Below are 23,274 nucleotides of genomic sequence, written 5' to 3' on the forward strand. Positions count from 1 at the left end.
AACAGGCAACAAATAAAATATATTTGTATAATTCATAAAATGTAAACAAGCACTTCACAAAAGCAATGAAACAAATGATCAAATGATCAAATCAATACAGATATCAAGAAGTAAAACGAGAAAACAACTTATATAAAATAATTGGGTTTTTAAATGTTTTTTTAAAAAGTGGTACAGACCCAGCTAAACTGACAGTGAGGGGGAGGCGATTCCATAATGTTGGAGCTACAACAGTAAAAGCTCGGCCCCCCTTTGTTTTGAGCCTAGACCGTGGGACAATTAAAAGCCGTTGGTCAGACGATCTAAGTGATCTAGGTGCAATGTATTGTGTTAAAAGATCGGAAATATAGGAGTAAGTAAATTAAATCAATTAACAAATCTAAATGTATAACATTATAGTGCAATAACATTATACTGCATGAAACAATACGATAATAAGCAAAAATCTAATGATGTTGTCACACTGAATGTACCTACATTAAGGTGTTTCAGTAGATTAAGTCTCGTGGAAAGGAAAGATTGTCAATTTAGAAACATAATGTGAATTTTGACATTATGATTTTCTCATGAAGTCAAGTTTGATATTCTCAGTTTTATTTGAAGTTATGTCAGTGGCTGTGGCTTTCATTTCTGTGGAGCCAAACTTGATTTCTAAGCTGACTTTGCGGGCCTTGCCCCCAAGGATGTCAGGCATCGGAACAGTGAAGGAGCCAATCTGTTCTATTCCCCACTCGTCTACATACTTGATAGATTTAGGATTGCGTCTATCTGTGCTGTAAAAGGTGAAGGTCATTCCTGTCTGATCTGTTTTTATGGGAGAGAAGCTGTGCTCCCTGACTTCATCACAACCCACTGACTGATCCATATAAACCAGTTTCTTCAAATATGTCATTACACCACTCTCCGTCTTCATTTGTGAACTTCTTTGCAGGTTTGTGCGCGGATTCATCAAAGATGGCAGAAACAGCAATCCCATAAGTCAGGCCACTTACTCGTGCTGACATCACCTTAGGGTTTACCCCAAAAAGGACAGCTCCCTTGACAATGACCTCCTGGGGATCAAGAGGGCAGAGCACTTTGCACTGATGATTTCCAAACTTCTTCTTAATGTGACTCTGCAGGATCTTACTTGAGGCATAACCTCCCACTAAGACAATGAATTCAATCTTGAAATCTTTTTTCAGGATTTCCTTAAGACTATTAGTTATTCCTCTAAGGCTCTCCTCAAAGAAGGAACACAGTTTCTTACTTGTGATTTTGATTGACCCTTCATCCCAGGATGCTCCATTGACCTTCTTGAAGAAGCTTTCAATGTCTTGCCTTTTCTGAGCTAATGTTGCCAAGTTAAAAGGGCAGGGTACCTCTATGTCATCATCTGTACGCTTAAGTACAGAGAATTCATACATTATCTTTTGCATCTCGCTAGGAAACTCTCTCTCATACTCATCCCAAAGACCATCAGAGAATATTTCTCTGAGGAAAAGTTTGAACTTCTTATCCACAGTTTCTCCTCCCATGTCATTTCCAGAGGCCCTGGTGAGCTCCTTCAGTTCTCCACCTGGCAGCATCTCATGTACAGTGATGTCGATAGTTCCACCTGGGGAAGCACAATATTAGACCTATAATACAGTACAACAACAACAACAGTAAGATAGTCTTCTCCTCTAATGATAGGCATTTTTAATCATTTACCTGAACTGAAGCATGTATATCAGTTTATCTACGAACAAATCACTAAATCCTGATTGTCGCCGCTTTGCTAAATTGCTGACGTAGGCTATGTACAGTATATATAGTTCGTATGAATTAATAAGGATAATAGTATTTAAATTGAAGCAGGACCCCAAACTGAAATGTCCATATTTATAGAGATTGAATGACAAATGCCACTAATTAAGGCAGTCTTAAGGCTGAACAGCGCAACACAAAACAATAGTGACTGCTGCTGGTGTTTCTGGACACCTCTCGGAAATGAGAAAGACGTCAAATTCGTCTTGAAAGTTTTTTTTTTTTTTTTCAGATTTTCGTTTTTTTAGCTAACATTCAACTCGAAGATGTGAAGTACCCACTCGTTATTTTTCCGAACAGTTTTACGTTCATTAAATAAGTGTAATCTATAACACAATGACTTCGTTTCTTGTTGTTTGATGGGGATTCATTATCTTTGATGGGGATTCTCTGCTTAGTGATTTCAGGTGTAGCAACTTTCAAATACTCATGTCGTCTTCAATTTGTTTCCAATTTCAATGTATGATGCATCATTTGAAAGCTGACAATCTGTAGTTTAAGCACATGTAAAAGAAAGAAAAATTATTTCGCCTACAGGTAGCACTTTTCATTGGCCTGTGTCACAATAGTAACAGTAATAGTTACTGTGGCAATTCATATCAAGGTAGACACAATTTTGTTTTGTCACAATACCAAGTCGTGGCTGTCATAATAAATACTTAAATTACCATACCTCCGCAGTCTACAACGATGTACTGTGTCCCAGGTTTTTGCTCCAGTGTGTTCTGGTTTATCTCGTCTGCTATGAAGCCATCAGATGGAAGCTGCTTACACCAGACTGAAGCTGCCTCTGGCTCCAAGGCTATAATCAACTTGTCGGAGTTTGTCTCCGTCACAAGACCAGCCTAGAAATTAGATAGTAAAACATAATACTTTAATGTGTCGGAAATATGGACTGTTTATGAAACCTCTCAACAATACAATCAAAGATAATAGAACACATTTTTGCCTTGAATGGGGAATTTGCCTTAATAATAATAATAATAATAATAATAATAATAATAATAATAATAATAATAATAATAATAACTTTATTTGTATAGCGCTTTTCCTGCAAACGTTGCAGCTCAAAGTGTTTTAATCATTATATAGGCTAATCATCATTTTATTATTTAGTAATTTAAACGCAATATTAAAAAGATGGGTTTTTAGTCTTGACTTGAACATATGTGCTGAGGTTGCATCGCTAATGTAAACTGCCAGTGCATTCCACAATCTGGGTGCATAAAATGAGAATGCAGCCTCACCAAATCTCTTCTTTTGTACATGTGGTACACAGAGAAGACCAGTGAAAAATGATTTCCCAAGCATGCAATAGATAATACAATATAATATGAATATAATCATGGGCGTCACCACCATATATTTGGGGGGGGACGTGTCCCCCCCACCTTTGAAACAAGGTCGTTTGGACCCCCCCACATTTGCCATCAAAAATATGTTGCATGACTGGTCAGCGTTATTTTCATTGCTTCACAATCAAATCCGTTCCACTTTATGAGTAGGGGATTGCCCATATCCAGAAATCCACTCCGCGTTTTACTTCTGTTTTTAACGGCACGCAGCATCAGACACGCACGCAGATTCGAAACATTCAGACTGAGGCAAGACGATATTTAGATCATCCACCAAGATGGATATAAGGATTTTTTTTTTCTAAGAAGAGAAAAGTAAGTCAAAGTCATCCAAGTTTTCCCGTGAGTGGCCAAACAGCAACATTGCGTTCTCCCAAGGTCAAACACAGCCAGCTTTTCTGATAAGAATGTTAGCACCTTATGAGACATTCTCTGTATTAGCAATAGAATTAGCATAGCCTACTAGCAACCAAATACGAGCTAGATCAGCTATATGGCACTAGCAGTTTTGTTAGGCATTACTAGTGCGGTTAGACATGTTTAAATGCAGAACAGACACAGGCGAAATGTCATCAAAAGCACAGAATGGCGACAAACACCTCACAGTGCTTACCTGTCCTGTCATTATTGCATCTCCTGCCCGTGTTCATTGCCCTGAGCATTTGCACTATTTAATTTGGCCATTGCACCCACCCAAAGAATAAATTTTGCATCTGATTGCTTGAGCTAGGGTTAAAAAATAAGAAGAAAACACCTGTTCCATTTATTTTTCTATTTCTAAAATGCTTGTGATTGTATTTTTTGTATTGATGATTGTATTTCTATGTCAAATGTTCTATTAGAGAAAAACAATATGAACAAGTGCTCAATGCATCCCCATTTCTCCTGATATAGGTGGTTGAGAGTGAGAGTGAGTCAGAGGCAGTGAGTCAGAGTCAGTGAGTCAGAGTCATTTGGCTCTGAACGAATACTTTATATTTGTGTTATTATATAAATGAATTTAGTTCAAATAGCCAAATCTATACTCAACTTAAAACACTTTAAACATATAATCAGCTAAATGCATTATGGCATTTACAAAAAAACATAAAATAAACTAAGGGCAATTCGATTGAAACTATAATTTTGTGTTGGGATTCTTAATAGGACTAGATGTTAAAATCCCTAAATAATTAGCACAACAATTGACTGAGTGGAGTTGGAGATGTCCTCTTGGGTGGAGTGGAATTTGGCAATGATCACGTGGTGCCACCAGTACGACACATCTTCAGTTGTGGTCCCCGACCTCATTGGGTGTTTCGGCCATTTATCACAAGACACCCTCTGCCGAGGTTGGCCCACCACAGGCTGATCAGGCCTGGGTGTGTGTCGCACGGTGGCACCACGTGGTCATTTGGGAGCCCATGTTGGGTCCCTACGTTTCAGCCACAGCCAGTGACTGCTCCGTTCTGCTGCAGTGGACAGTTCTTTAATTGCCTTCCGTTGGGCCTGTCCTCTGATCCCTACTGCCCTCAGGAGCCTTGTGGTGGAGCTGGCTACAAAGCCTCTGCAGCCCACCTCCACTGGCCACACCTTCACGTTCCAGCCCCGCCCCTCTGCTTCGACTGCTAAGTTGGCATACCGCAGCCTCTTCCGTTCGAATGCCTCATCGATGGCCTCCTCCCATGGGACCGTCAGTTCTACGATGAAGACACGCCGGCAGGACTTGGACCAGAGGACTAGGTCTGGGCGCAGGTTGGTCGCTGCAATTTCGGGTGGGAAGGTGAGCCTCTGGCTGAGGTCTACCCGCATTTCCCAATCCCGGGCTGCGTTCAGTGGGCCTGAGTCTGGAGGTGATGGCTTGGTCCGCTGTTTCTCCCCTTCCCGGATGAAGATTGTTTTCCGTGGAAAGGTAGTCTGGGCATTTAGAGGCATGGCGTTGGTGGTTACCCTCTTGTGCTCAAGTTCGGCAGCCAAGCACTTTAGCACTTGGTTGTGGCGCCAGGTGTATCTTCCTTGAGTTAGACTGGTCTTGCAACCCACCAAGATGTGTTTGAGGCTTGCTGGGGCTGCACACTGGAGACAGGCTGGGTCCTCTCCATACCAGAGATGTAGGTTGGTAGGAGAGGGCAGGACATCATATGTGGCTCTGATGATGAAACTTAGCCTATTAGACTCCATGCTCCACAGCTCATTCCATGTGATTTTCCTCCTCTCCACGCTCTCCCACTTCATCCAGCGGCCTTGCTGGGCTTGGGAGACTGCCTTGGCGCACCTGTCTGCTTCCTCCTGGTGGCGCACCTCCTCAACCACCATCTTCCGCCGTTCGGTTGGAGTAGCCTTTTGCCATGTGGGTGTTGTTGTTTCCAAACCAAGGCCCCCTCTGCCATGTTGGACATGCCCCACTTTATCCCGGTGTCTGAGGGCGGTCTTTGCCACCGCAACTGCTGCAGATGGCTTCCATTTCCTCCCCGTTGCTAGGATCGGAGCAGCACCTCTGACGAATGGATCCCGGGATTCTGTGAGAGTCATTTCCAGCCTTGATTTGGCACATTTGTACTCCTCCACAAGGCTTGAGATTGGTAGGGAGAGGGCTCCGTTGCCATACAGGCCTATGCTGCTAAGGCCTCTCGGCAGTCCAAGCCACTTCCTCACTTGTGCATTCACCAGTCTCTCCAGCCGGTTGGCATGGGATAGTGTGACCTCGTAGATGGAAATTGGCCACATGAGACGGGGCAGCAGCCCAAACTGAAAGCACCACAGCTTCAGCTTCCCAGGGAGAGCAGTGTTGTTGATCTGCTTGAGGCCACTGATTGTATCCTGCCTGAGTTGTTCCACCTGCTTCGAGTCTTTGAGTTCTGCGCTATACCAGCGGCCAAGGCTTTTGATAGGCTTCTCCAGAACTGTTGGTATTGGCTCGTTGTTGACGTGGAACCTCTCATTGGCGAGCTTGCCTTTGACAATGGAGATACTGCGGGACTTGCTGGGTTTAATCTCCATTCGTGCCCATTTGATGTTTCCCTGGAGTTTATCCAGCAGGCGTTTGGTGCATGCGTTTGTTGTTGTTATTGTCGTCATGTCATCCATGTACGCCCTGATTGGAGGAAGACGCAGCCTGCTCTTCAACCGTTCCCCTCCAACGACCCATCGGGATGCTCGAATAATGAGCTCCATTGCCATGGTAAACGCCAGTGGAGAGATGGTGCAGCCCGCCATTATGCCTATCTCGAGGTGCTGCCATGCAGTTGTACTGGCTTGTGCTGTAACACAAAACTGGAGGTCCTGGAAGTAGGCTTGTGTTGAATTTTAAATGACAAACTGAAAAGGTAAATTGCATTTCAACAAAATGTGTTAATTCTGTACCGTCAGATGATTAAATTAGGATGTTTTGAAAACGTGCCTTGCACGTAACTGTCCAATCTCACCTCTGCTGCTGCTTCTCTCATGAACTGCTTGGCTGCACCGTCCCATATGGCTGGAACAGTCAGAACCCAGGAGAAATCAGAGGCCAGGAACTGTCTTCCGGACGTGTGTTCTGCGATTGTTTTCAGTGCATGGTCCTTGAGATACCGCAGACTCTCTGTGATCACCTTCATGGCGCTCATCGATTTACCATTCTTTGCAGCTATCATAATATCATTATTCAAAGCCTGTAAAATAATGAAAACGATATGTTTTTTAAAAGAAAGAAAATAAGTATAGGCCTATATAGTATATGCTACTAGTATATTCTAGTGAATAGAAGATAATCATGAAGATAATTTATTAATAGGCCTACTTTGCCGTAAAGTTCCATTTTGAAGTTTTCAAAGAGATAATTTGTCTTCGCATCTGGTCCTTTCATTTTTGTGTATGCCATTTTAGCATCATAACCAAATTTTGGGAATTCTTCATTTTCATCAAACAAAATGCAGGTAGGAGTCTTCGGGGTGTTGTAGCCATGCTCCTGTCCCCAGCGCGGTACCCTGGGTTTTGGTTCCGAACCTTTTGTCAACACACAAAAGGAGTATCCACTATATGCAGTGCCAAAGTCAATTGCTACAATAAATGAATCACCCATTGCATAACCAAAGGCTAGCAGGTTTGAGTTAGAGAAATTATAATTCTACAGTAGGTAGACTGTAACAACTAAACAAGACTACAAGACAGTACCAGTCCCCAGCTGCTTGTAATGGTACAATTTGAAAATCGTGGTTGTATTCATAGCTGAAGTATCTGCTTTCATTTTGAATCCCTGAGAAGCCCACCCACCAAAGTGGGTGTCAGCTAGAGGTATAGCTAAAAAGGAAAGAAACAGACTGACTTAGCAAATCCATCTGAAGAGGACAAGAGAAGAGCAGCACGATGAGCAAAACATATTATAACATCTGTTCATGTTGTGCTGAGATGAAAAGGACCTTACAGAAGATCCTGAAGATCCTGGAGAGGCTAGTGCTGCAACACCTTAAGCCCCAGGTGAAGGACTTCCTGGACCCCCGGCAGTTTGCATACCAGGAGAGCATGGGGGTGGAGGATGCCATCATTTACATGCTGCACAGGGCCTACACACACCTGGAGAGGCCACAGAGCATGGTGAGGACCATGTTCTTCGACTTCTCCAGTGCATTTAACACTATCAAGCCATCACTGCTGGCTGACAAACTAGCAGTGATGTGTGTGGAGGACTCCCTGACGGCTTGGATCCACAACTACCTCACAGACAGGCGTCAGTATGTGAGACTGCAGGGCTGTCAGTCTGAGGTGGTGGTGTGCAACACCGGTGCCCCCCAGGGAACTGTTCTGTCACCCTTTCTCTTCACCCTCTATACCTCCGACTTCCAGTTTAGCTCCGACCAGTGCTACCTGCAGAAGTTTTCTGATGACTCCTCTATCGTCGGTTACATCACAGACGACAGGGATGAGGAGTACAGGGCCCTGGTGGAGAGCTTTGTGCAGTGGTGCGACACCAACTACCTTTTGCTTAACACCAGCAAAACAAAGGAGTTGGTGGTGGATTTTAGGAGGAAGAGAAGGACCCCAGCCCCCATCACCATCAAGGGGGTGGAAGTCGAGAGGGTGGACTCCTACAGGTACCTGGGAGTACAAATTAATAACAAACTGGACTGGACTGACAACACCGAGGCTCTTCTCAGGAAAGGGCAGAGCAGACTGTTTTTCCTGAGAAGGCTGAGGTCTTTCGGTGTCTGCAACAAGCTGCTGCGAATGTTTTATCAGTCGGTGGTTGCCAGCGTTCTGTTCTTCGCCGTGGCCTGCTGGGGTGGAAACATCTGTGCCAGGGATGCTGCGAAGCTAAACAAACTGGTGAAGAAGGCCAGCTCTGTGGTGGGGACCGGGCTGGACAGCCTAGAGGTGGTGGCAGAACAGAGGATGGGGAAAAAACTGGCGGCCATGCTGGCCAATCCCTCCCACCCGATGTACTGCGAGCTGGCGGGGATGAGGAGCAAGTTCAGCCACAGATTTGTTCTCCCCCGTCAAAGTACAAAAAGATTTGGACAGTCCTTTGTTCCAGCTGCACTCCGACTCTACAACCAGGCCCTGCAGGGTGGGGGAGACCTGGAGCTGGAACTTTGGAACTTGGAACTTTTTACTTATTGAGCCTGCACTGTTTTATGTATTTTATTGAATGTTTTCTGTCTGCCCTAACTGAGCTGTTTGACAACAAAATGTCCCCATTGGGGACAATAAAGGTTTTCAATCAAACAGGACCTGACAGCAAGAATGCAGTAAGCGTGCTTCTTTTCAGCAATTATTTTATTAAATTGTTTTAAAATGTAGCGTAAATATTTTTCAAGACTCCAAATTCCTTTAAATGTCCTGAATCAAAAATTGTAAACGGTGTAATAGTTGAATTTATTGTATTCAATTACAAATAATAATAATAATAATAATAATAATGAAAAAAAAATATATATATATATTTCTATTTCTATTTCTATTCTTCTGTAGCCATGGCCCACATTCTGCAACAACCATTGGGTGTGGAAGAAAGCAAAGGTATGTTAGGTTATCGATGGCAAGCTTCCTACATGGACACTGCGCAATGTTACAAACTTCCTACATGGACACTGCGCAATGTTACAAACTTCCTACATGGACACTGCGCAATGTTACAAAAAATGTACTTCAATCTCAATGTTTGCCTGTCAGATGGAGGGGTTATGAGTATATGATGAATGGAAACGATAAGATGAGGGGAGTGGAAATTAATTTACACATATCTTAAATTTGGATGAAGAGCAAAGTGCTCCTCTATTATAATGTTTTATTGTCCTTCAAATAGCATTTTGCACATAGCACATTCATTGAATGCAATACAAAGAAAGGTTTGGCGCAAGGGGCTTAAGTGACGTTTTATAGAAGCCAAACAAAGCGTTCGTGGTTGCATTTGAAGTAACACCTTAACCCTTAAAATGATGTATAGTGTTACAATGTGTTTTATTATGTCATACAATATTGAAAAGCATAACAAACTATTGTATTCTAGTACAAATGACACTAACCTGGACTTGCCAATGCACTTTGGCCCACGCCCTTTCGCCAAGCATTGTGTTGGTGGGGTGTTTGAGGTCTTTTTTCTTATCCACTATTTATAGATGTCAATATTCTGATTCTGCAAACAAAAACGTTCATGTACTTGTTGGCTAATACTTTAATTACTAATGACGATTGTTCCTTTGTTTCGATTACAGACAGGAAACTGAATTGCGGTAACAGTTTTTTATATATATATATAATGTCAACTCATGACTCTTGTCATGTGTTCAAAGATATATGTAGGCCCATATTATGTCATTTGAACATTGCACCGTATTATGCTGGGATATGGTAACTTAATAGATGGCAGATAGATGTACAACAATGTAATTATGGTTGTTTCAACAAATTCACTGCATTACCTGTTCTCTTCTGATCAGATACAAAAATGTTGCATGCCAACAAGAACATGTTTCCCTTCAGAAGTACTGTATTATTTACTAAACTATATTGGCTAACAATTTGGATCAGCAATACTGAGAGAGATAAACTCACAAGAGTTGAATCTTCTAAATGAATACAGTATTGTACTACAACAACTTACCAGGGGATTATGATCTTATATGGTTATTCATTTAAATTGCATCTGTGTGAAGTCCAGTATAAAGTTAAGCAAATTACAGTATCAACTGACTGTGTCTATGTTTCTATAGCCTGCTGTATGTACTGCATTTCCCTTCTGAATATCATTTACGAGGTTTGACAAAACAAATAAATAAATAAATACACCAAGAAAGAAAAAAAGAAAGAAAAAGAAACTTGCTGAGCCGTTAATCACTGTATATTTAATATGGACATCTCTATTTTCATATAGCAAAAGTTCATTTCTCCCAAGCTTCCTGCCTTGGGGATGTACAAACTGTGAGAAAACACAGAAAATGTGGGGGTTTTCCACTTACATACCATGGCACACCTCCAATAATTATACAGCATACATGGACAAAAACACTGTAATGTAATTCTATATTTGAGAGGGATTATGAAAACTGTTACAGAGTGAAGACATTATAGCCTAACAAATGCAGATATTTTTTTAAATTATTATTTGTATTTGATGATGTGAAAATTAGATACTGCGTAAATAATGATTGTCTGAAGGTAGGCCATGGTCATGTAGTCATGTGGTGAAATCAAGATCAGTTATTGAAAACATTTTCATTACAGTATGAACGCGATGGAAACCGATTTGAAAACGAGGCTCAACGAGATGAGGTAAATGCAACTGTCAACAAACGATCAAACTATCACATGCAACTCTTTAGGTTAGGGTCAGGGCTCAGGTTAGGATATAAGGTTAATGCATAGTGTGCTGAAATGTTGTTGACAGTTAGTTGAACATCTATTGAACATCTACAAATCTATTATGGACTATCATATATATTTGATATGGCTAATATGGATAAATGGCAGATAGATTTAGAAATAAAGGGTAAGTGAGGGATGGGTAAACAAATTAAAATGTCATTTGTGTCATTATTTTTCTTTTACACTTTTTAAACACAGGTCCAAATATGAAGAATGCAAGCAAGAATATGCTATTTACAGGTATGATATGCTGAACTATATACAAAAAAATGAAGTAGCTGTTAAACATGAACGAGAGATGATACAGGAGGCGACCAGTTTGTAAGTTGTAGTTTATTTATCTATACAGTTCCGTACCTACAAAAGTAAAATAAATTAAATAAATTAAGTACATTTTCATTAAAAAAGAAGATGTAATGAAACAAAATAACAAACAAAACAAAACAAAAGTAGCAAACTTTATTTTTTAACACAGTTCTGGGGTAAATCTGGAAAAAATCTGGAAAGGAGTGATAGTTTAGTTAATTCTGAGACATCTCTTACAGTCAGCCCATGACTGGGCTGTGTATTATGAACAGTAAAATATACAGTCATGTGAAAAAGATAGGATACTTCATGAAAACCGTTATCTTTTTCATCATATTTAAACATGGACATTTGATATTAATATTGAGAGATGGAGGTAATATATCTACACAAATAAAAAATATTTTTTATTAATAGAAATGCAAATACTTAATACTTAAAATGCCTAACATTTTGGAGGAGCCTTTTCCTTTGTTTTTTTGTGTTGTTCCAATGCAAACAAAATAAATAAACATGTGAATACCAAAGCATTTGTAATTGCAACAATTGTCTGGGAGAAGTGGTGGATTATCTGACAGAAATGAGGAGTGCCAATATTTTGGGCAATGACTAGGCTACACATTAAGGAATCATTATTAAAAAAGAATTAAACCGGAAGCTAAAATGTATCAGTCAGTCATCTTTTTGTCTAAAATAATAGTGATATATATTTATAGGTAAGAGTTGCTGTTTCCCCTATGGGAATTATAACATGAAAAAGAAACCTAACCCAATGTCTTTCTTTTAAAATATTTGTTATTGAATTTCGATTTTTTTCCTTTTCCTTTTTTTCCTTTTCCTTTTTTTTCAGAGCTTGTGGGGCAGGGCAAATGAATTCACGTTGTTTGCAGAATAGGCTACACATCAACATGTAAATAAAAACAAACAAACAAAAAGAACAATGGCGATGTTAACAGTAAGACTGTAAAATAAGACAGCCCCCCCCCCCTTCCACCCTCACCTCTCCCACCAGTTGCTAATTAAATTAAATTGCCTTAAATTGCCATAGGCAGCGTCTTGCGCAGTGAGGATTTGTGTATTGATGTGAGGATGGAATCCTATTGATCATCAGATAGTGCCTGTCCCAAATCATGCTCCCAAGCCGCTTTAATGCTGTCCAGAGGTGGACATGTCAACATGGAATTGTTCCCACACAATGTGGACTGTGCACCTCTGGGTAGCGGGCCAAAAGAGATAAATGTGTCATGATTAGCGTCAGGTTCTTCAGGAAAACACAGTAAAATAGAGCGCATAGTGTCTGACCTGTAAGTATTGAAACAAAGTCGTATTTCTCAGACAACTGGTCGAAATATAAAACAGTTATCTTTAAACGGGTCTTTAAGCCATCTGATGCCTTTCCTGAGGCAGTCTTGAAAGACTGAGTCGTGTCGGGAATCGCTAACCCAATCTCTAAGGAGTTTGATATACGCTCATGGTCAGAAAGTCTCTTGTTAAAAATGTTTTACATTTAAAATGTTCAGTATGACACTCACAAGTCCAAGAAATTAACCCTATACAATGTTTCCTTGCATTACAGGTCTGACACAAAAGAACATGAGCAACAACAAAGGTGGGCTCTTTATTATTCATTTGGCACAACTCTATATTATTGGGTATTGTGTGTGGATTGATAGAAAATTATTAGATTATTATAATAATCCACTGTGTGTATCTGCCCTACCCAGTGCAGTTCATTTAATTGTAATTGGTGTAAGATTACTGATTGAAGACATTGTTTTTAACACAGGATCGAGATGGAATCACATTACAAATCCAAGATCAAAGACATAAGGTACATTTCATTAACTGTGTGTATGTAGTGCCTCTACATACCAAAATCACAAGGAGTATGTCATGTCCTTTGATCCTGCTCATAACTGTAACAAAGCAACTGTGTTAATAATGATTGTATTTTTCTTTTTTACACTTTCTGACCACTGTTCCATGTATGAAGCTTGCAAGGCTGAATACGCTTCCTTCAAGGAGAGGTACTGTATGTCATGTTGAACTACAACAAAATGGAATAAAAAGTTGTAATGTATCGGAGGTGGTTTGGAGACCACACCCATTTGACAAGTAGGTTGGCCCCTCACACTGACAGCTCGGCTTTAGCTTACACGATTGTGCAGATAATGGGTGTTGAAGTGTAACATTCTAACAACATTAGCTAGTATTGTATGGCGATGACACTAGTGTGATAACCTTGTATGATATCTGAATACATGCCTTGGCTAATACCTAGGCTTTAGCTTAGCAAGTTTATGCATATCTTCCATGTATGAGACATGGGTTTAAACCACGGTTGGACACATTAAGAAAATTGCGATACTGCATACAATGCATGAGACACTTATTCAGTACATTATGGTAACGTTTGTTGGTTCTTGTTTCTTGTTGTCTGTATTTCTCTTCTCTCAAGAATGGCAAGTCAAATGTCCTCTGAGATACAGAGCAGAGGAGATTTGTCTGAAGACCTCACAGACCCCTGCAGAACTTCACAACTCAGACATTACTATAAAACTAAAAAGTGAATTTGAAAAGCATCTCAGTATCCATCTTTTGGACATCATGAGTTTCAAGGCAAGGCAAGGCAAGTTTATTTGTATAGCACATTTCATACAACAGGGGCAATTCAAAGTGCTTTACATACATTAGTTAAAAATACAGCAAGAGGAGCATAGTAAGAAAATAAAAATGACAATGAATAAAAGCAGTAAGAAGTAAATAGATAAAACATTTAAGAATAGTTAATGGAAAAAATACATTGATAGAAGTGTTTGTGTTTAATCATAACTGATGCAAAACATTAATGTTTTTAGCTTAGATTTAAATATTTTAAGGGTTTGGGCCTGTTGATTTCTTTAGGGAGTTTGTTCCAGGAGCATGCAGCAGCGTGACTGAAAGCTGCTGCACCGTGTTTCAAAGCTAAATATTCAAGACATTGTTTGAGTTTTTCTAATAAAGTCACTAAATCATCTTGAATGTTTATATGATCTCTTGATAGAACATTTTTGAGGATGCAAGAGCTGAAATGGAGAAAAGAAAAGAAAAATATGATGAAACAATTGTTTCCACTCAGCACAGAACAGAACCCCCAAAAAGTAGGCCTTCACAATAACAATTTTGTTGGCTATTCACACTCAATTTAGCCCCTGCTGTTTTGGCATTTTGTTGTTTAAATGCTTTGAGAGGTATTCTTTTTGTATTATAGGTATCAGAGTATATGCAATTATCCATCCAAAATCTTCAAATCGCAATTTTTCACAGCCAGAAAGATGATAATGTTAAGGTAATGTATTTGCTTCCAATGTATCCCAATAATACATTTTAATTGTGCATGAATATTGAATTGTTCAATATATTATTTGCCAAGACCATGACTTCTGTTTTACACGTTGTACCTCTGCTAAATACAGGTTCACCTCCGGAAATACCAGCATGAAACCTATCACGACCAGGACACTTATGGTCATCTAGCTGCTGAGTGCTTCTGGTTGGGTAGTTTGATGGCTCTGAACAACCCACCTCTACAACCTGACTGGAAGAACTGGGATAAGAAACAATGTTTTCCACCAAACGTGACTGAGGCTAAGGTGGAGACTGAGCCAATGGAGCAACAAGATGTTGCATTTGAGTAAAAAATGAGTAAAAAATGGAGATGACATAATTAATCATCCCTTGTGAAGAGCAGCATTACGTAAAAACAATTATTAAATCATAGTGATTCATTCAATTATGCCAATAATCAATGTCAAAAGTAGTCAAGGGTTGTTATAGTACATAAAGGGGCCCATTCACAGTGGAGATACAGTAAATGGAATTTAGTTAAACACTGTGCACCTCTCCTGTTCATTGGTAAATGTTTTTTAGACTTAAATGTTAAGTGTGGGTTGTGTGTTTAGGGTGGGGTTTGCCTGAAATAGTGGTGTGTCCGAAGATGCTTGGAACAGTGACTTAGTTCAGTTTTGGCTATGTCGTCACTGCTTGTGGTCACTGCTTGCGATCCTGCCTTGTGGTGTTGTCTAGCGCAGTCAAGTGGTATGTTGAAAAATATTAAGTACAATATAGCTGCAGCTACAGTATACAACTTCTTTTTCTTTTTTACGTCTTTTGTAATAATGAGAATGGGTCAACTCCAAATCAGGCACAACATGTATTATTAAGGCTGATCTTATCCAGGGACTATGGGTGTATATACGTTTCTCTGACACATTTACATTGATGTGAAAACGGTTTTTTTTTTATGTGCACTGTCCCACTGACTCACTGTCAACTTAAGTGTTAAACAAATACATTAATCCAGCTGCTTAGAGCTAGCATAACGTTTGAAAGGTAAATTTGATTAATTTAGACATGTGAACATGATGTGTTAATGTGATGTGTTGATTTGTGTCCTTTTTAAATCTGTCTTGTTTTCACAGAGGGAAATACATCATTATTGGAATGTTCCCTTACAGTGCAGTATATACTGTCTGTCTATTCTTTGTAAAATATCAACAAATAAAGTATCTGAGACTCTGAAGAGGATCATTGTTTTTTAATCTAAAGATGCAAAAATATCCTCTTACACATACAAGGAGTGTATGTGGGTTATTTGTCTCAGTTGAACCTAGCCAGATATTATCCTATGCAAGTCTGATGGACTGCAAAGAGTCCAAGACTTTGTCCTGTAGGCTATCAAAATAAAAACACAGTTTCAAATAAAATCCTTCTTTCACTCACTCTATAGTCTGGTGTCTGACCTGTAGAGGGACCAGGACTGTGGTGGAGAGAACCCTCTTTGAACCCAGCCCTGGGAAGAGAAAGAGGGGCAAGAGTGAAACCACAGGGCCTATGTGGGCCCCTGCCAAGAGAAAAAACATTAAGTGTGAAGGAGACCTCCTGGGAGTCCAACAGAAACAAGGGATTGCCTTGTGATCCTGCCAAACAGAGAGCATTGTCAACACAGATCCCACACCTCTCAAAATGCAGTTTAACAGAAGCCAGTAAAGCTTTAGATCAGCAGGAAAGTCCAAATATCCTACCTCATCACAATGAAAAGGATGTGAATTACTATCATTATAAACACATCACCCTGCAGTATCTTCAGTTGAATTAATGAATGGATTTAATCTAAACTATGTTTTTAGGGCATTTCTGCTTTATGGGATAGATACAGTAGAGATTGACAGGAAGGACGGGTGAGAGAGCGAATGAATGGATTTAATCGTATATGTATTATTAGAAACACAGCATCAGGCCAGTTAATCCCACCATTGTGAATGACGTCATGTTACAGGCACTTTTAATCACACATCTAGTCTGCAATGGGTTTTAGATATTAGCTGTGCTGTGGTTCACAGCAATTTTGCGATTGTTTTACTTTCAAGACATAATAAAGTTGTGTAGAACGGGCCAAAGTGATATAATAGTTTGTTTTGTTATACACCACATGCATTTGTTGTAATATTCTATTCAAGTGTCCCAAGATGTGATTGTATATTTCTTACACAGTGGCACGTAGGTTTGGAATGACTACCTTGTTTAGCACATCTGTAGGTGATAGAAAGAAGAAATGAACCATCTCACACTTAACATTTAATTGAATTAGTCGTTTAATCGTTTAATGACCAAGGTCGGTGGAATTTGTTGTCGGTACAGATGGGAAAAACTCAAACAGCAGTGTCAAATACATGAAACATACACACATTACACATGTTACACATGACAATCACAAAGGCCAATGTACACACATAACCACAAGAAGAAATCATATGTCAATATTTACAACTATAAAGTGCAGTACATCTGGCAGGGTTAGTGCAGTGAGTCAGGTGTTGAGAGTCCTTATAGCAGAGGGGAAAAAATGGTTGCCCCATTGCCTAATCCTTGTGGGAAAAACATTGTTTTAACATGCTGTTACATAGTAAATGCTTTATGATTTGAAGCAGTTTAGAGGTTTGTTACTCAAATAATGACTCTTCCTTATTCCACAAAAATAACAAAGTGCATAGTGTATGTCATGGGCAATGACCATGTCGGTATGCATTCGAATCTGGCCCATGCCCTGCTGACATGGCCTCTTCTCCTTACTTATGTCTATCTTCAAAGGACAGCTCCCTTGACAATTACCTCCTGGGGATCAAGAGAGCAGAGCACTTTGCACTGATTTCCAAAAAAAACATCCTCATCCAGAAAGAGCAGTTTCTCTGGAACATTGCTGGCATACTCCAGCCGTTAACTTAACCATGGAGTCGTTTTTCAGAGAAAAGATTGTTTGAGGGAAATCACGCATTGTGTCACCTCCCCCAGGGCTTCTCTCAGGGGGCTTCAGGGGGCTTCTCTCAGTCTATTAGGTTAGACTAGGTAGATGATTAGGCATCTTTTGGTTTCCAGAGACCTCCATGTAAAAAAGTGCACTTTCAAGTTTGTAACTTTTAAACATAGGTACTAGGTACCAAAACCAAATATCATAGCAATGGCAGTTAGACCTCTCTGCACATTTTAAAGTTGGATTGGTGTGAACGGCTTCAAAGTTGAAGGAGGCAGCTCATCATATGAGCCTATCTGGAATCTGTTGAGCTTGATATTGGAAAACAAAGGGTCGGAAACTGTAGTCTGGAATTATGGAATGAAAATATGGTTATGTAAATTGAAGGAAGTATGTAATATGTATTCATATAATGTATATGTGTTGTTTCCTTTTTTAAACTGATTTTACTACAGTATGAATAGTCTTATAGCTCAGTATTTCCTCAATGCCAAAAAAACTAGTAAAAAAAACTTGTCTGTGTTTATTTTCGTTCTTTTTGAGAACTCTCATTTCATTATTTCAGTTTATGTTCAGTGTCCTGTCATCGTCCTGCTTATTGTTTTGTAAATACCTGTACAAAGTTGCCAGCTATATTTCTACCTATTTATAAAGTTCCACACCTTGGGCATGCACCTCAGCATTGTAGAAGAAAAATGAGTTACTGTCTGATTTCTAGTTGTTTCAGTTCTCTTTCATAGTATTTTTTTCGTATCTCACTATGGGGAACGCCCCCTGCGTGACCTCATCAGAAACTGAATTACACTGCGCCAGCCCATTGGCTGGCCCAGGCGACGCTTGTGTCACGAGGGACGGGACCCTCCGCCTATATAACGGCATCTGTCGTCATTCAAAAGCCTTTCCTCTCTTCTCACTGGAGCTGACAACAACTGTGCGGGTGGCTAGAGCTAAACAGTCCACAGATACGAGCGACCACAACACACACACACACTGTATGGAAAGTTTGAGCGGCAGTGACGGTGCAGTGTGTGTGTTAGCCCGTCAGTGACGGTGCAGTGTGTGTTTGTTAGCCCGTCAGTGACGGTGCAGTGTGTGTGTGTTAGCCCGTCAGTGACGGTGCAGTGTGTGTGTGTGTTAGCCCGTCAGTGACGGTGCAGTGTGTGTGTGTTAGCTCTGCTGAGCCGTGCTGTACATTAACAAACACGTTTCTACAGCTGTTCCTTTGTGTCGACCTCCCTCTGTGCCTAGAGACTCTTACACTAACGTTACCACCAGGTGCTAGCTAGCTACGGTAGCTAACGTTACCACCAGGTGCTAGCTAACTAAGGTAGCTAACGTTACCACCAGGTGCTAGCTAGCTACGGTAGCTAATGTTACCACCAGGTGCTAGCTAGCTACGGTAGCTAACGTTACCACCAGGTGCTGGCCAGCTACGGTAGCTAATGTTACCACCAGGTGCTAGCTAGCTACGGTAGCTAATGTTAACACCAGGTGCTAGCTAGCTACGGTAGCTAACGTTACCACCAGGTGCTAGCCAGCTACGGTAGCTAACTTTACCACCAGGTGCTAGCTAGCTAAGGTAGCTAACGTTACCGATGCATCATCAGACAGAAATGAGCAACTGCGACTCCGCTGGCAGAAGGGTGAAAGAGGAGAAACGCTTTGAAATGGATACCATTTCCACCGACATAAGAAATATTGCCTCTCACGTAGGCTATTATGAAGGAGTGCACACAAAGGATACGTGCACACTGCACATATCGTATTCGTCCATGTGCTTTACGCATCACACTATATACATATATATTTACTGTTCATATCATATTGATATTCATGCAAATATATTTACTTTTTACATTCATATTTATTGCATGTATAGCGCGAGGTTGACCACCGTCCGCATTGACTTCACAGTAATGTACGTCTTTGAATGAATGAATGAATGGTCTTTATTGTCATTGCTATAGTACAGGTACCAAACAACGACATTTAGGAGGGGTGGCTCCCCTGGTGCTAGGAAAGAAAAAAACCCTAAAAAAAACACAAGGGAAGGAGCTGGTTTACATAAATAAAGGCTATGTACACTATCCACTATACTATACTGTACAGATAGACGACTAGGGTTGTCATATTGCACATAGTGTTATTGCACATTTGAAGTGTCGCAGTTTGCAGGCTAGAAATGTACATATTTGTGCCTCTACTACTTTATAAGGGTAACATTCCCGATAAGTCCAATGATTGCAATATCCATACAGTGAAGAACATGAACAGGCCCACTGTAGACAATTGACTATCATCCCCAAGTAGGCCTGTATGCATGTTATTTAATTATCTTGTATCCACCTAAGGTAAGGTGACCAGATTTCTCAGATGCAATCTGGGGACATTTCCAACTTTTTAGGAAAAATGTATACATTTTATCATGATGAAATACAGAAACGGGGACAATTGCTGTTTCATTTATTTTGACCTTATTTTGACCAATGTATACACATTCAAGCAAGAACTCAAGTGTAACAACTGGAATGTGCCTCTCAACATTAGTGTCAGTGTACTGTAAGTGGTATTAAAAGTAATTCTTAGAACTGTTCAGGTTGACGAGCCAACCAAAGCTGTTCTGGTTGCATTATGGATGATGTGGGCAGGACAACCCAAGCCAATCACCTCCCGCTGCAGAGAATCTTTTACTTTGGTGTGGACATTGACCCTCCCTGCCCTATTCAGGCCCCCAAAGTTTGTGTTTGTATTATCTGCAGAGAATGCCACCACTTTGTTCTGAAGAGTGTATTTCTCTATGACAACAAAGATCTCACTCTCACTCCATGTTTTTCCCAGGAAATCAATAGGACACATGCTGTATTTCTCGACTACATCAATATGCTATTATATGTGTCCACATCCATGCCAGTATTGGGAAACAAGCTTTGATATTTTAGGCTATCTGATATTTTCATTCGTAGGCTAGTGGCCACAATATTATTCAGTGTGTAGCTGGAAAACAAAGTGTCCTGTCCTCCATAAGTATGGGAAAGAGGAACATGTTATCTTCTTTTAGCTCTACACTCCAACAGTTACTATGGAGTCAAAGTAGAGATTCTCAGCCTTAATTCAATGTTGTTGCTTTCAGATTGGTTCCACCATTTAGAAAGACCATTTAAAAAAACAAAACAAAACATGCTCCCCCTTTTTCAGGGCTTCAAAAGTACTGAAAAAAGTCTAAATAAAGCTCTCATGTTCAGTATTTTGGTCGTCAGTGATCCTTGTTGTTGGCCAGTTGACGACTGTGGTTACACGTCTTCATCTTGAATATCGTCAAGGCAACCCAGTTGGTCAGCCCTTCAACATGTGTTAGAGTGTTTTTCTAGGGGGTGGGGGGCGTGTGTGTGTGTGTGTGTGTGGGGGGGGGGGCCTAATTAGAACCCATTCTCCAAGTCCCGGACCAAATGGAGCATTTATCTGGCCTAGCGGGTAGATCATTCCCTCCCATTCATCTCTCACTGTCAGGGTACCCCCCCTCCCCCCCCACCACCATCACCACTGTGGGCTGTGTGTATGTGTATGCAGAGGTGGGGGGGGGCTGCCGACAATGACCCCCTCCACCATACACTCACGCTCGCACACACACACCTACACACACACACAGACACACACACGCACACACACACAACACACCTACACACACACACACCCCCTCTAACACTCCCCCAACGGTCTCCTATAGCAACGGCCAACACGGTGGGATCACCTGGTCGATAAGTTCTTCCGTGGCTGTCACATACCGATGAGAAAGTCCAGAACAACGGCCGCTCCGTCTCAAAATGCCGCCGACATTACCGAAACGGCAAAGGAAAAGGACAACTGACACATTTTAATTTAAAATCATTTGGGCAGCAGAGTACAATTGAGGATATCATATTTGATGGAGAAATTGATAAGAAGTTGATAGGTAAAATGTATAGAACTCTACAGAAGACCTATGTAGCTGAAAAACTGTTAGAAAGTAGGATTGAGATGTGGAATCGAGAACTAGGAAGAACAGATATAGGTTTAAAATGGAAAGAGTGTTGGAATACTACAAATGACATGACAGTTAATGAAAATCTACGTTTAATCCAATATAAAATAATGTATAGAGTCTACCACACGCGAGATAAAATCCATAAGTATTATAGTAATGTATCAGATAACTGTTTAAAGTGTGGAAAAAAAGACTCACTAATACATGCATTCTGGGAGTGTCCCAGAGTACAGAAAACCTGGGTTGACATAGAACATTGGCTCTCAGGGGTACATAAGGAAAGATTCAAATGTGATCCTTCAATCTGTCTTTTCCAGGATGTAGCCACAGTAAGATACCCTAGGGGGTGGATAATTATGTACTCATCAATTATATTTAAAAAACTAATACTTGGAAGTTGGAAATCAAGTAAACCTCCAACACTACAACAATGGAAAAACGAAATTCTTTATTATACACAAGATTAAGTGTAGCGAACGGGAATCTTCTAGTGTAACTCGCCCCATGCGGGAGTCGAACCCCGATCTCCCGCATAACCGACGGCCGCGCTAACCATTAGACCAAGAGAGTTAACTCCCTTGGTGGAGCTGTTAACGGGCCTCATACAGGATCGTTACACTATCCTCACCGTTCGGGAGAGCGTGCCCTCACGCTTCACTATGTCAAGTCCCTCACGTGGACACGCCTCTCCGATGGCCTTCCTTCCATCCCAACTTTCTGACACCAGTGTAGTAGCCAATTTGTTATATACGGAGACAGGTTTATGACTGCCATAAAACCATAAAGTAGTCGGAGCACGGAGCTTCAGTTAGTGCGTCTTTATTTCCACTCGGTACTTCAATACAAAGACAACAACCCCGTTTCCCAACATGCATTGCACTTCCAGCTACGGCAAACAGCACAGACCAAAATACATAACATCTCCTCCTCCCTTAGAACAGAGGCCCTCCCCCAACAATTACAACTGAACTTTAAACTTCTAATCTTAAGGCACAAGAACAACAATATACTGTATAGTTATATCGTTTCAAACAGTCTGTTTTCCAAACACAAACCTAACTACGAGATGAGGGTAGACTACCTCATCCCGTGACCATACCCATGGGAATTATTCTGTCCCAGTTGTTTGGGTGGTCTTAAACTTAGAGTCTATAAGTTCAGGCGTTCTGGAGGACGACGATCTCTTCCCGGGTAACGCTGCTCAACAGAATGTTCAGTCTTACTGTCTCTGTGAGGGGACTCTGGAACAACCGCAGGTGTAGGAACATCCATCACCGCCCCTTGTAATGGGAATTCAGGCACGGAAGTCTCCCCATCGGGTTCAGGTGCACCTGGAGGTGGTGACGGTGGGCGATGGGGTGCTCTGAACTCTGACTCGTCCGGGACATCCACCGAAGGTTGGTCTCTGGGCGATGCTGCCAGAATTTGATCGACGTGTCTTTTCCACACTAGTCCGGCAGCAGTTTGGACAGTGTAGGAGACGGGACCAGACCGCTTGACGATGGTTGCAGGAACCCACTTGGGTCCAGTACTGTAATTTCTGGCCAGTACTGACTCATCTGGAGAGAAGGCTCTTTCTTTAGCCCGCAGCATCCTTTGTTGGATCTGCTTCTCCTGCTGATGCTGAACTACATCTTTCACTGTTGTCGGCTTTAAGAGGTCGAAGTTGGTTCGTAGATCTCTTTTGAACATCAGGG

At 40.9% G+C, this 23,274-nt stretch overlaps 1 pseudogene across 1 annotated transcript; it reads right to left on the reverse strand.

Annotated features, from left to right (window-relative positions):
* Positions 1 to 553: 553 nt before the first annotated feature.
* Positions 554 to 7,182, reverse strand: LOC308164524 (heat shock 70 kDa protein 12A-like; annotated as a pseudogene). The gene is made up of 4 exons: positions 6,901 to 7,182; positions 6,548 to 6,772; positions 2,462 to 2,633; positions 554 to 1,597 (listed from the first exon to the last, which is right to left on the reverse strand). The product of its transcript is annotated as a heat shock 70 kDa protein 12A-like (transcript).
* Between the last annotated feature and the right edge of the window lie 16,092 nt (positions 7,183 to 23,274).

This window comes from Nansenia antarctica (genome assembly GCF_963989245.1).
Source record: "Nansenia antarctica genome assembly, chromosome: 8".
Lineage (NCBI taxonomy): Eukaryota > Metazoa > Chordata > Actinopteri > Argentiniformes > Microstomatidae > Nansenia > Nansenia antarctica.